We start from the raw sequence: 13,936 nt of genomic DNA on the forward strand, positions 1-13,936 counted from the left end.
AAGAGGATCTACAGCTTTTCCATGTTCATTAATGAAAGAGGATTGTTAAGGACATAGTAAACACTTCAGGTTGAACAGTTAGCTCTACAGGTGCTGATTCAATGAAGTGTCCACTTTTCACAGAGCATGTGAAGTGCAGGAAAAGCTTTTATTTGTTTGTTAGTTGGATCATTTCCCTCAAGTGAGTTCTTAAAGCCCTTCGACTAATGAAAAAACTAAAAAGTGTTTCTTTTGGCAACCGATAAATAAAATATTGTTCTGGACATCATCCCAAGAAAATAAGGCATTCTCAATGTTCAAGAAAATCCTATCTCTCACCTTTTGAAAATTTCTGCTCAGATGAGTGAAAAGTTTTCTTTATGTTTCCTTCTAGAAGGTGAGGGAAGCAAGGGAAGAGAGTAAAGTGAGAGGGAAATACACATGTGGTCAACCCAAAATTAATTGCTTTGCTAATGCTGCCTTTCCTCTGATTGACCTTTTCAAGGTGTTACCATGTTTACATTATTAGCTGCACCAGCTGTCTGAAACAGGTTGTGTGGTGGTAAATGGTGTTGCCTCCTTTTGACCCTGCTCAGGAATTCAGGAAGGGAATAAGGGAATTAATTGGGTCTTTCTCAGAGGCAGCCTCAGCAGCAGTGTGGGGTACCCAGTTGCTGTAGAGTTCACCTTCAGTCTGGGGGCTTGCTTCCAATTCAATTATTGCAAGGAAGGAGATTCATTCTCCTAAGGAAAGATGTGGTAGGAAACGATTGATTGAAGATTTGGTGAGAAAAGATAGCTCTCTAGTAGTTTTTCCTGCTGGAAAGCACCATTAGGAATAATTGCAAGGTTTTATGGGGCTAGGACCATATACCTAGAGATTTATGTAGTTTGGATAAGGATTCAGTCTCTGAGCCTTTCTGTATGTTAAACTTCAAAAGAAATTAGGAGAGGCGGGAAAAAATAGACTTTATTTCTTTATTGCTTGTACCAACAATGTTGATTCTTTCTCTCACCACTTCATATTTTATTTCTTTTTGCAAGGTCACTTGGACTGGATGCATTATAGGCAACCTATTTATGTAACCAACTTAGAAGCATTTTCCCAAGCTGATATGCAAAAATGGAACTCTCAAAGATTAATACAGAGTGGTATTTTGGAGTCTGAATACTTTATTGTGAAGATGTGAAACAGTTTTATTATGTAGTGGTTGTAAAATAATTTTTACAGGTTTATATCAGCTGTAGTACTTCAGTGCTGATTTTGTAAGGCACTGAAATTTTCTTTCACAATAGGAAGCAGCCATCCTCATTTAGCTGATAACTTTTGTTTACTTTTATTTTTTCTTCTATTTGACTACAAAATGTGAATTACTGGCTTTCAAGCTTTTCTGTTGCTTTTACACTTTGTGCTAACATAAATTTCTGTAGGTGAATCAAATCAGTGAATCAAAATGAGTATGTTTTAGTTCCACTTCATATTCTGCACCAATAAAGCAACTCAGGTGTTTTATTTACTTTTTAACTTTTCCATAATTAGTACTGTATGAAAAGTGAGAAACTGTTGCAGATGGTCTGTATGCTGTGATAAAAAAATCAGCCTTTGGCCTTGAGCAATCAGAACGGATGAGATTAATTAAAACTAATTCCCAGTTGCAACTATGAAACAAAAGTAGCAGTTCTAGAGAAAGTAGACATCATTTTATGAAGAGCAGGAAATTTGAAGACAGCATGCATCAATTTCATTTCACAAACAAGTAATTTACCCAATTTTGTTTAACAGTCTTTTGTTAAACAGAGGTTGTTCTGGATGGTAATAATGATCAAATTGTTAGCAGCATTCTCCTAGATGTAAGGATACTAGCCCCAAAAGAATGTGAGATGTTTTTTGGATAGATGCTTGGAGCTAAAGAAGCCCATCCAGGACAAGTGGGAGGCCACAGAGTAGTAGTCTTGAGGAACAGTGGCTTAGAGCAGATCAGAAGTCTGTTGTCCCTCCCTGTCTCATAATCTCCACTTGTCAGAATTTGTTGTGCAGAGCAGCAGGATGCTCATCATTCTCTTAGGGTTCAGTAGGGTAATGAGAAGGTTCTGGCATTTTCTGACATTTTATCAGTGTTGCCAAATCCAGAGAATAGATTGGAGGATGACAAAGCTGTGCATGATGGATGGTGGGTGGTGTTTTGTGGAAGCTCAGGGGTATCAAAGCTGATCTGCCAAGTGCCTCTAGATATGTCACCTGAATTATTGTCCATCTGAAATGACTTTTGCTTCTTCAAGCTCCAAGTATTGTTGCAATGATGCTCTGATGCCCTGAAATTTTTAAATCATGTCTGGTAAAGCAACTTCTGCCAGTGTGATTTCTATCATAAACCAGAGATGGCTTGTAGATTTGTTTGTTGCTTTAGGGTGTGTAAAAAGTTAATGGGAAAAGCATGTGTTCTGTTAAATTAAATGGCAAAACCCAGTGTGATGAACCTTGCAGTTTCATTCCACTTACGCATGGTGAGCATGATGAGGGATTCTTTTACACATGTCTATTTTTTTTTCCTCAAAACCAAACCAATCTAACAAAAAAGCAGATTGCAAAGAATATTCTGAGTTGGAAGGGACCCACAAGGATTATTGAGTCCAACTCTTAAAGGATTGGAACATTTATAAAGCTAAGTTTTCCAGACATTGGAAATAAGGCTGCCAGTCTTCAAAGTTCAAGAAGAGAAAAGGGATGGTGGTGCTACACATTTTAAGGTTCCTGACTTAGCAGGAGAGAGGTTTTAACTGAACCTCTACCACAGTGTTAGTATGTATTGTACTTCCTAGGCAAGTAGTTCCAGTTCAATTTGTCAGAAAGTACCATTATGTTCACTGTCAAGGTGTGTTTATTGTTTTCTGGGGGGCCAATCTGAGACTGTACTGCGCAGAGTTTAACTTAAAAGTACTATTATACCAAAAGGTATTCTCAAATAAAAATTAGATTATCAGGTGTCTCAGATGTGACATCCAGAGCCCCAACTTCTCTCTAGAAGAATAGTTTCTTTACCTCATCAATGTCCTATATTCAGAAAAAGTATTCAGACTCATGAAGCACTCCCTGTATTGATGAACATCATCCTGCAGGAAATGAAATATTCTGTCTTCACAGCAGGTTTGCACTAAAAAAATTCTAGGACCACACAGTGAGAGAATGTGCTTTCTAGACAGCACTTTCCAGCACTTACTTTGAGTGAGGAAGTACTCCAAAGCTCAGGAATAATATTTCTTGAAATTGATTTTGACATAATTAAGTTTGTACACAGAGTAGGCTGAACAAAGTTTTCTGCAGGAATCTTAACTCTGGCATTTCATGAAGTTTCATGTGCTTGAATTTTGTGTACCTAATGTTCTTTTAACTTCTTTCTAAGTACCCAGAAACAACTAATTGCCCATGATGCATTTTTCTTGTTTGTGGACTAATTATTCTATAGATGCATAACTTTCTATGCCAGTTATGCACAGATGGTTTGGGTTCAGGCCACATCACTTCAGACTAGAGAAGTGTTGTGCAGAAGTGTCTGTGATACTTGCAGAACTGCAGGACCCAGGTTTGGGTCTGGAAGTAATTTAGCTGCTTCTACGTGGAGCCTGATGTTATTGCTCATAGACCAGAGCTCAGCAACCTTGCTCCAAACTAACACAAGGAACTGTAAAACACTCCTGTCTCCAAATTGTCTCTGCACCTTCTTCTTCAGTGTTGTTATCCTGGGATCCTATAACCATCCAGTCATATGTAACTCCTGCTAAGGGAGTGCTGAGCAATAATACAAGAAACATGCTTGATTTATATGAAGGTTACCAGTAATGCTGTGATCACTGAATTGTAGAATAATCAACAAAAGAAATAAAATCACCTAAAAATATTCTCTATAAATAAAATATGCTTATTCAGCTGCATTTCTCACAGGGCTACTGATAAATAAGAAATGTAGATTGTCAAACCTGAATAAAGCCACCACCTTCATCTTCATATTCAGCTATTACATGATTATCTCTCCCTGCCACCACATAGATGACAACTGGTTGCCAATGACAGATCTTACATTCTTTGGTCAAATGAAGGTTGTGCCCCCAAATACTTATTTTTTCTTCGTTTTGAATCAATTTTATTCATGTTTTTATATGCTAAGGAAACAAATTTCAGAGCAGAGATTCTCTGTTCTTTCTGTCAATTATAAATCAGAATTTAATTTTTTTTTTTTTGTAAATGTCAACTGTGAGTTTTGAGAAAGTGAAAAAACAGGACTGGTGTGCATTGTGCTTAGCTGTCTACCTATTGAGTCAGAGAGGAGAAAAGTCTGAGCATGACACCGATGGTTTTGTTATGTTTCTCTTTAAGAATTGCCGTAATAAGGTGGGATTCCGAATTCAAAAGAGTTCTCACTATCACCGTGCTGAAGGGGGGGAAAAAGAATCAAGGGATTAGAAGAGAATTACAGTTAATTTGGAAGGAATCTTTGCTCATTATCTGAGATGAATGAGCAGAGACACAAAACAGCATTTTCAGTCAATATTTTGGGAGAGTGTGAGCTCTGTACTTAAAGGGATTTGTAATTATGTCTCTTCCCTGCACCTTTCTCATGAGAAGTCCACTTCAAATAGGAGATATGAACTTGTGGCTTGAGCACATTCTTTACTGTGAGATTTGAAAGGAGACTGTATAACCCTAAATTTCACATAGCGGCAGACATACTTGAAACAAAAAGAAATAAAAAGCACATTTAATGAAGTGTTGTATTGGTTTTATTTCTAGTGCTGACTTTGGCTTTGTTTAGCCAGTACTTAAAGAATAGAGTCTTTCATTAATCTGCCCTAACAAGCATAAATTCAAGAGATGAAAGTGAATTCTTTAATGGCATGCACATTACTGCAGGGTAGAGTCTATCTGAAACATTAGAGACAGGCTGAGCATGCTGAAGAGCAATAAATATCTGAAAAGTATATGAGGAATTTAGTTTCAGCATCTGTCATGGTTTAATTACAATAAGGAAAATTAGAAAGATACACTCAGTATTGTTTTTAAAACAGGTAAATAAATAAAAAGTGACCCATGCATTCTTTTTCATAAAAGCATTGGATGTTGGGATCTATCCCTCAATAGGTAAAATACGGAGATCTTGATTCAAACAGCTTTTCTTTTCAATCTGTTTGGTTTGATTCATATTTAGCCAACACAGTATGCTAAGGAGACTGGGATGCTGTGAGAAAGCCTTACTCCCAGCCTTGCCTTTGCTTTGAGCAGACATTTTTTTCTCTCACTTTGCTTAGGAACTATTTTAATTTAGTTGCTGGATTTAAAGCATAGTGTGTTCTTGTTTATCCTGCTGATTTCTACCCTTGAGTCAGTTCTTGAGCAGGAATTTATTCAAGAATTTTGGATGGTCTGGAATACAGTTAAGAAAAATATGACTTTCTGTGCTGCTCTACAGTGCTCTTTAAATCAGTTGATTTCAAGATGATAAAGCATTGACAAAGTCTCAAGTTTATATTAAAAAGCATAATTTTAAAACGCAGAGCTTCTTTATCTTTTTTGACACTAACATTTCAAACACTACTCAAGTATCCTGGAACAATCTTAATACATCTGCACTGTGTGTTCACTTGTTGCATTCCTGTCTGCTGAGATGATAAAAGCCAATGTGCCCCTTTAGAGGAACTTTTGGATTTGCCTAAAACCTGTTGTCACTTAAGCAACAAGAAATGACAAAAGTGATTCTACATAAAGTTTTTTGTAGTGCTTCTTAAAATAATCTATCTTTTATTGTGCTTTTCACACGTGGTACCTCACATTGGAAGAAGAGGGAACTGTGTTTGGATTGCATTTCCAGGTGAAGGAATTATGTGAGAATTAAGAAAATAGCTTTATATTGAAGTAATTAGCTGAAGAATTTTACTTGTATTTTTATTCTCAGTGCATCTCTACCCTGATATTCCCCAAACATACCTTATTCTAATGGCTAGAATAAACAGTGTTTGAATTTAACTCAAAATTGGATGTCTTCTTGAGAGTCACTTTTGGCAGCATGCTTTGTTTCCTGCAAAACACTCTGTGAGAAGTGATGTAAACACGAGTGGTAGGATTACATTCATTGTGGTAGGTTTTCATTCATTTTTCCTTCACTGATTTTCTGTTCTTCAGGAATATAATTTGTATCATTTTTTAGAGGTCCATATTTATTGAATGAATGCCACAATACATGAATTTCAGAGACTGGCTGTTGGCATGGGTGTAGCAGAGGTAAATTTACATACCCCTGGAAATCATTGCAACTCTCTGTAAGCCTCTCTGCCGAACACTGTTTTAAGTGTATTTAGCAACCATACTGATTGCAATGCTGTTATCCCAGGATGCCAAACTGAGCACATGTTTACCTGCCCAGGGGTGGACCTCAGAGAATGAAGTTGAGCTTAGAAAACAAAGAACTGCTATCTAGGGAAACAACAGCTCTTATGATGGCATCAACTTGTTGCTACATGACAGCAAGAAATCATTGATCAATGTTATACTTTACAAAGGCTATGCTGATAGAGCTGGGCAATGTTTGAAATTTCAACTGGCACATGTTTTTTATTCTATTCCTCTAATAATAAGAATACAATACAATAATATATTCCTCTAATAAGAATTGTAGGGAAATTTAAATATTATAAATTAATAAATTATTGGAATGTAGTAAGATATTCCTGTAATAAGAAGAATACAATAATGCTTGCAATTGTGGATTTTCCCCCTTTTGCTTCCCTAAGAATCTTCTTTATTTTTAGGAAAAAAATAAATATTAGGAAATGTGGCTTCCCCACCAAGAGAAACGGGGAAAAAAAGCTGTCAGTGAGAATTTATCACTTGCTCCCTTTGAAACCACAGGTTTCATTTTGGAAGGTTTACCATTGTACTAAGAAACACTGTTGATGACTAAAAATGTTTGGTATGTGAACATTTTTACCCTACCATATGTCCTTTTTCTGCTCTAGTGTTAGTCCATTTGTTAAATAGCCCAGCTGTGCCACACTTCTTTACTTGCCGGAGAAGGCAGGAACCCCAAGACAGTGTTCTTTTTTTCCATAGTCACTGGAAAACAGCCTACTTGCAGTGAGCAAAGATCCTGCTGACGTATAATAGAAAAAAATTTTAAAAATCCATGTATCCCCTCATATTTTTCTTTGCCCCAGGTGCAACAACACACTGAGTCCAACAATCAACATAACCTGTGTTTTTTTGCTGAGACTGAATTCTGTTGCATTTTCTTCCAAACTCACTTCTGACTCTACAGTGTTTCCCAGTCCAAAAGCTGAGTTCATTCTCAAAGCTTAGGTTTTCGGCATGTAAAGCAGATGCTGGAATTCCAAACTGATGTGCTGTATGTAATTGATAATGATTGATAAAAGACAGCTTGCACCTGCAGGACCTTTCTTTGTGCAGGGTAAATAGGTGTCTGAGGAGCTCAAGAAAGGGCGCTGCAGAAATTATCTTTTCCATTCTGCAAAGGTTGGTTTGTGTTTCCTTCTTTGTACCTTCAAAGTCAGGATTAGTATTGTTTACACAGACAGAAGGCTTATGTTCATGATGATTAATGGAGAGGGAAAGGCCTTGAAATCCATCACATCTAGCACATTGCCAGACTAAATTACTCAATCAGCTCCCAAATAGAAGCACTAAGGAATCACTTCTTAACTTGGGACGCTCACTAAATTTCCCTATGTTCATTCTAAATTGAAGTTACTTTTCTTTTTTGGAGACTTCTAGCTTAATGTGTGGTTTTGGTTTCTTGATTATGTATTGATCTTCAGTTTAAATTCAGTTTAATTGAATTTCAGTGTTATGAAAGGGACTGAATATATGATTGGGGGAGTAAGAACGGAGCCAGATTTCAGAGGTGCCCAACAAAAGGACAAGAGGCCTGCCATGGGCACTAGCTGAAATAGAGGAAATTTTATTTAAACTTAAAAAAATTAATAAAAAATCCTGTAAGGATGTCTGAGCACTGGCACAGGTTGCCCATAGAGGCTGAGCAGCTACCTGGTCATGAATAACCTGCTCTGGATTTCCCTAGTTTTAGCAACAGGTTGAGCTAGGCAGCCTCTAGCATGATAAATCCAGTATAAGAAGTTTAAAATACTTTTAAAAATAAGAAGAAAGACCTAATCCTAAATTAGATCCTAATTTCTGCCCTAAAATGAAACCACTTCTCACTGGCTGCAGCATCAGTACTCCATGCAGGAGTCCATAGCTAGGAGATGAAGTAAGTCCATTGAAGATAAGTCTTCTTTGCATGGGCAGTGTCCTGCTCTGTCCTGCTCTTTTGCAGAAAAGCTCCCCTTCACAAGAAAATCTCATTATCATGTCCTGCTCCCTCAGAATTTATGTTCTGAGGGCCAATGAGGAAGTCTTCTCAGAAAATGCTTTAAAACTCAAAAAATCTCAATTCTTAAGAAAAACATGTAACTTTGTATATATATTGGATGAATATTATTCAGTGTTACAGCCAGTATTGATTCCATCAAGAAGCAGCTGCCTTAATTCAGCTCTATATCTGTATATATGTCATCTTAATTACAGGCTACCACACGTCCCTTTTGCCAGATGTGTTTTGCTGCATGAAGCACTGAAGATGAATAAGCATCTTTTAAAACCATCTAGTCAACCTTTCATTTTCTTCTTTTCTTTTGTCTTTTCTTCCCTTCTTCCATCTTCTTCCTTCCTCAGTTTTTCCTTTTGTCTTCTTTCTTTATTTATTTCCTTTTTTTTTATTCTTCCATGCTTTTAGTCAGTTTGCATAATAGCAGTCCAATTCTCAGCTATATTTGCTTACTTATTAATAAGGTATTTTAATTGCATATTTCTTCTTTGTGAGGAAATGTTTTTACCTATTGCTGTACAAGCTGTACCCAGTTTATTTTACATTGCTCTGTTATTTATCTTGTAAAACATGGTAAAACATAGTGCATTTAAATCTTGAGTGCTGTGACATAAAATAATGGTTAAAACAATTATGACTAATCATGCAAACTTTTTATAATGCATATATGCAAGCCAAGTTTTAGTTCATATAAAAAGGCCTTCAGTAAACTACTGTCAGAGTAAAGTGAGAGTCCATTCTTTCTTTGCACTCAAGTAAATGTATTAAAATAGCACAAAAGAAATACTGGAAGAGGAGCTGCTTTGGCTCTGTAGGTGACTGTGCACTGCTGCAGGTGTTTCATGGTGTGTAGAAAGGATCAGCTTTTGATGAAACCTCAGCTGTTTAAAGGTGCTGTGTTCCCTTTGACTTTGCTGTGTCCTGTTTTAAAGGTATGAACACTAGAGAAAAAGGGTGGCAGAGGAAACATGGAGAGGAGAAAATTCCTCTGTAGAATGTTTCTGTGGTGGTGGACTTGTGGTGTCTCTATGTATTTTCTGTAAAGTAGACAGAGGGAAAAATGAAGATTGAGTTTGATCTGGAAGCCTACTGTCTCTGCAAAAGATTTGAACTTTGAATATTACTTGAAGTCTGAAACTAGTTTGCAGAAGTTCCCAATGTGCATAAGACTAAAAGTTTGAGTTTAAAGTAGTGTTAACTAGCATAAGAGCTTCTGAAGTTTAATAGCAACACAATGCATTGACATCTGTTTAGAACTATTTTTACAGCTTTGGTTCATAGCATTAGTTCTGCGGTGTGATTTTTCTGAGATGGTTCAGTTCTTTTTTAATAGAAATTCAGTCCATGGTTAGTATGGAAATTCTGAAAATTAATTCCTTAGCCTGTTTCAGCCATTATATGTGTTATAAAAGAAAGAACAAATGAACAGAGAGTAAAAATGCAAAGTTAAGAAAAGAGTTGGGATTTTAAAAACTTTAATAAAAATCACAATGCTCATGCATTTGTGGCCAGGACCAAGACTGTTTTTAGTTTCTAGATGACATTGCATGTAGTGTCAACAATAGTAAAGAAATAGGAATAACTCTGTAAATAGTAGATTTTTCACTGAAGCTAAAACCAACCCATACAAATAGTAACAGAGGAAAAAATACAAAACCAACCCCCAAATGTACAAATTTTAGGGGGCTCTAACCCTGTGGACTGAGCGTGAGTCATGAGGTTTGCCACAGTGTTGCTTTGTAAGATCATTTTCAGAAGCCATAGAGAGACCAGGTCCTCTGTTTTACCTAATGTCACCTCTTAGAAGAAGGAGCTCTGCTGTGATTTTGCTAATTTTCAAATAGGTGGATTGTACAGGAGGTGTATTTAATAATGATTTCTCATCAGGGAAATTAAATTTCCTTGGATTTTATAGAGACAATAATCTCTGATTATGAGGGTGTGTGTTCATGGTTGGAATGTTCTACAAGCAAAAGTAGCAGCTTCTGACATCCAGCGTATGAGGGCTGAGCTGAGTTGGAGATTTTGTGTTCCAGATTGTCCCACTTAGTAGCTGGGATCTTGCCTTTTTCTAATGAGGAAACACCAAGAAAGAAGTTTGAAGTATGATTGTTTTCTTCAGAATTACTACCTAGTAGCAGTAGTGTAGTAGTAGCTTTGTAGTAGTATATCAGGTAACTGTATTATCTTCTTCCTGGGATCCCTCACTAGACATAGATGGAGTTTTTCTTCATCAGGATGTTTGCTTTGATGAAGTAAGCCCTTTTGGTGCCCAGGATAGCATACCAAACTAGCAGTCAGTTTTCAAATGGAATCAATGCAATCACACAGACTCTTGATTTCTCATTGATGATAAGATTTTAGCTAGCAATGAAAATATGAATTTTAGCATCTGGTTCTTCTTCCCCATTAGTTTCATCACCGTTCTGTCTGTTGTGCACACCTGCCTTAGTTGTACATGCACGTACATGCATGTTGCAGCACATGGCATGCACCACAGCTGCTGGGTATGAACTGCCTGATGAACTCAGGCCAGAAGCTTTCCTGGGAGCTGAAACCTGAAGTGATAAGGTCTGTATTTTTCCTGCTTCACACTGTATATTAGCTTATTCTGATGGCAACAAACAAAAACCACAAGATGCATCCCTGCCATAATTCTTGACATGATGAGTAGGGGTTTGACTCACAGGAGATTGTAAGAAAATAGGTTTTCTGCTCATTCAGTGATTTCATTTTTTCTAAGTCAGTCTTGTGGTTCAAGACTGCTTCAAATTGGAAGCAGAGCAGACTAGAGAAGCAGGTGCATGTGTGGGCAAGGAACAACTTTGAAACTTTTTCCAGTCTGAGTGGGATAAAGAGACTTTAACTAAAAGTGATATTCATTATGATGATGTTTTGTGCTAGAATTTTTCCCCTTTGGTCCTGTAAACTTTATATCCCAGGAGAGTATCAGTGCCAATATTGGCAAGTTTTAGAGGCTTTCTTAAACCTCTTCTTTCACAGAAATCTCTGAGCTTTCTGGCTGGGCTGTCCTTTTCTAGCCTAAGCCTTTCCTAAGAAATCCAGCAAACTACCATTCAAAAATAGCTATGGGTAAAGTCACACACTACTTTCACATAAGATTAAGGGTTTGACAAGGGTAGTGGGAACAAAGAAATTCCAAATTAGGTCTGCTTCATATTTAAATTCCCCTCTCCCATCCCCTTGTTGCACAATAGTAAACTTTCCTAATACAAGTGGGTTGCCGATATACTTCCAGAAAGAATTCCAGTTAGCTGAGGGATAGGATTAAATGGATTAAATAGCCCCCTTGTTTTTTTGGTAAAGAAAAATAAAAAAGTTTGGTTAAAGGCACATACAAATGTGAATTTTAATTATTTTGGACTGTATTGGCCTCCCAAACTACCTTGCAGATGAGGCTGCACTCCCTTGTCGGAGCCCTGGATGTTGGTGGTGGATGTGTGAGCGTGCTGGGTGCACGGAGCTTGAGCTGCAGCCACAGCCATTTCAGCAGAGTACGGCTGTGGGCTGGGAGGTGAGATAGCAGTTGGGTAGAAAATCTCCAAGGAATGTAAAATATCCTCTGTCAGTTTCCATTTAGTGCCAAATTGCTATGTCTTACTCTGCCAGACCTGAGACCTGGGAGGGCCCAAGGATCTGCAGTCTGCTCCTAAACTGGTGTTTTTGGTGGTGTCTTCCATTTTGGCTGTGTGGTGTGGTTATGACCTTTTCTTCCTCAGTACAGATACTTGATGAGGTATGAAAACCATCATTCTCCTTCTTTTAGGTCTTCCTGTGGCCTTCTTTTCCTAAGAATTTATGGGGTGTCAGCTTTGTACAAAGTATACAGATTTTCCTTATCATACTCTACCTCTTAATGAAAACAGATTTCTCCTCAACCATTTCTTGTCTCATTTTTCTGACTTCTGAAGACAGGAAATAGCAGTATGAAGGTTCACACCAAGGTTTGGCAGCAGCTGAGAGCTTCACGTGTGGCAGATAACTACTGGAGATGTGACTTGGATGTAGGCACATAACTGTTTATATCTTGGTTGTTTCATGACGTTGTTTGTAATTCCTTGCCCTGTGAAATTTATGGCCACTAGTTCAAGCAGCAATGGGAGTGTTTTTTTTCCCTTGTGTTTTCAAGAATCATTAAAACGTTTCTTTGTCTTCTTTCGGAGGTCTACTAATTTGCCTTAACATATTGCTATTATGAAGAGTCACATCTGAAAACAAATGCATGCCAGATCTCACTTAGCCATCCTGTCTAATTAGTCTTACGTATAAGCAGTGGAGTAATTTTGTATTGTGTACATGTTTTTTAAAGCAAAATTTTTGCTGTTTTTGAATTCTATGTTAATTTGGAAAACATGCTCCAAGACATAAATTTGTTTCACATTTGTTTCAAATTCAAATTAGAGCCCTTCTCCCCCAACCAAAGAATTTGTAAGGGGGGGAAAAATGGATTTGTTGACCTTATCATGACTGGATCTCGCCCTGATCCAGTGCCAAATCTTTTTAGCATTGAAAGGAAGTTAAAACAAGAATTAAGAACTTTCTCTGATTACTGGGATAGTAGCATTTCATACCTGCAATGAAATGCTTCAAAGCAGCCATTTATTCAGGCAGTGTAATTCGTATCTCTTTTTACTGGCTGACTTAGATCTTTTATTTTACCATAACACTTGTGCCTGTGTCCCTCCCACCTGATTTTATTCACCTGAGAGACATGTCTTCAGAGGGTGCTGACTGATTGCTTCCTGGAGAGGAGGAGCAGAGAGTGCCTGGCATACTCCAGTGGCAGTGCCTGCCTAAGAGACAGGTTATCTCTGTGCCAGAGCTCTCTTGCTTGCTTTTTCTCAGTCTTCACTGATTGTGTGGCATTCATTGAGTGTGGCTTTCCTTCTAACTTCATGTGACAGATTAGATAAAGAATGCAAAAATAATGCCTCCGATTTTTAACTGTAAATTTTTGACTGTAACTGACCAAAGGGAAAAGGAGGAGATGGTGTAGAAATGACTATTAGCTATTTGGCTATGGGGGTGCCTAAGTGCTTGCCTAGCATTCATGTCTTTGAAAATCTGCCCTCAAGGTAAATGACCATGTGCTGCACACAACCTGTGCAAGAGTTAGCAAACATCCAGAATGTGTTTGGAAGATTAATAGTGTCATAATTTTCCTCACCCTGTGGGTGGTTTTTTTTTTTCCTTTTTTCCCCCATAAAGCAATGTACTAGGGGATCATCAGGCTGTGCATTAAATAATTGAGTTGTTAGGCCAATAGGCTGTGCTAAAAGGTGTTACATCAGTGATTTCTTTTTCATCACACTGTGTTTTTATCTCCTACTATAAAGCAGAAGATCTAACAGTAGAAACTTTTGAAGATGATAGATGAATTGTACTAATTCACTTTTCATAATCCTTACAAAAAATGTCTGTCCTTATCACTTAGACAAGATTTAATAGCTGTTGTCTCTTGAAAGTCTCATATTATCACAATTGCAAACTATGGAATTACTGTTATGAAATATTGTACTAGTATATTTTGTAAAGCTGTTGTAAAA

The 13,936-nt window shown here is 37.4% G+C and overlaps 1 protein-coding gene across 15 annotated transcripts in view; it reads left to right on the forward strand.

Annotated features, from left to right (window-relative positions):
- The window catches only part of FHOD3 (formin homology 2 domain containing 3), a 368,504-nt gene that overhangs the window by 204,831 nt on the left and 149,737 nt on the right, over positions 1 to 13,936 (forward strand). The gene's annotated exons all lie outside the window — the stretch shown is intronic.

Source organism: Lonchura striata, chromosome 2, assembly GCF_050655825.1.
Source record: "Lonchura striata isolate lonStrDom1 chromosome 2, ASM5065582v1, whole genome shotgun sequence".
Taxonomy (NCBI): domain Eukaryota; kingdom Metazoa; phylum Chordata; class Aves; order Passeriformes; family Estrildidae; genus Lonchura; species Lonchura striata.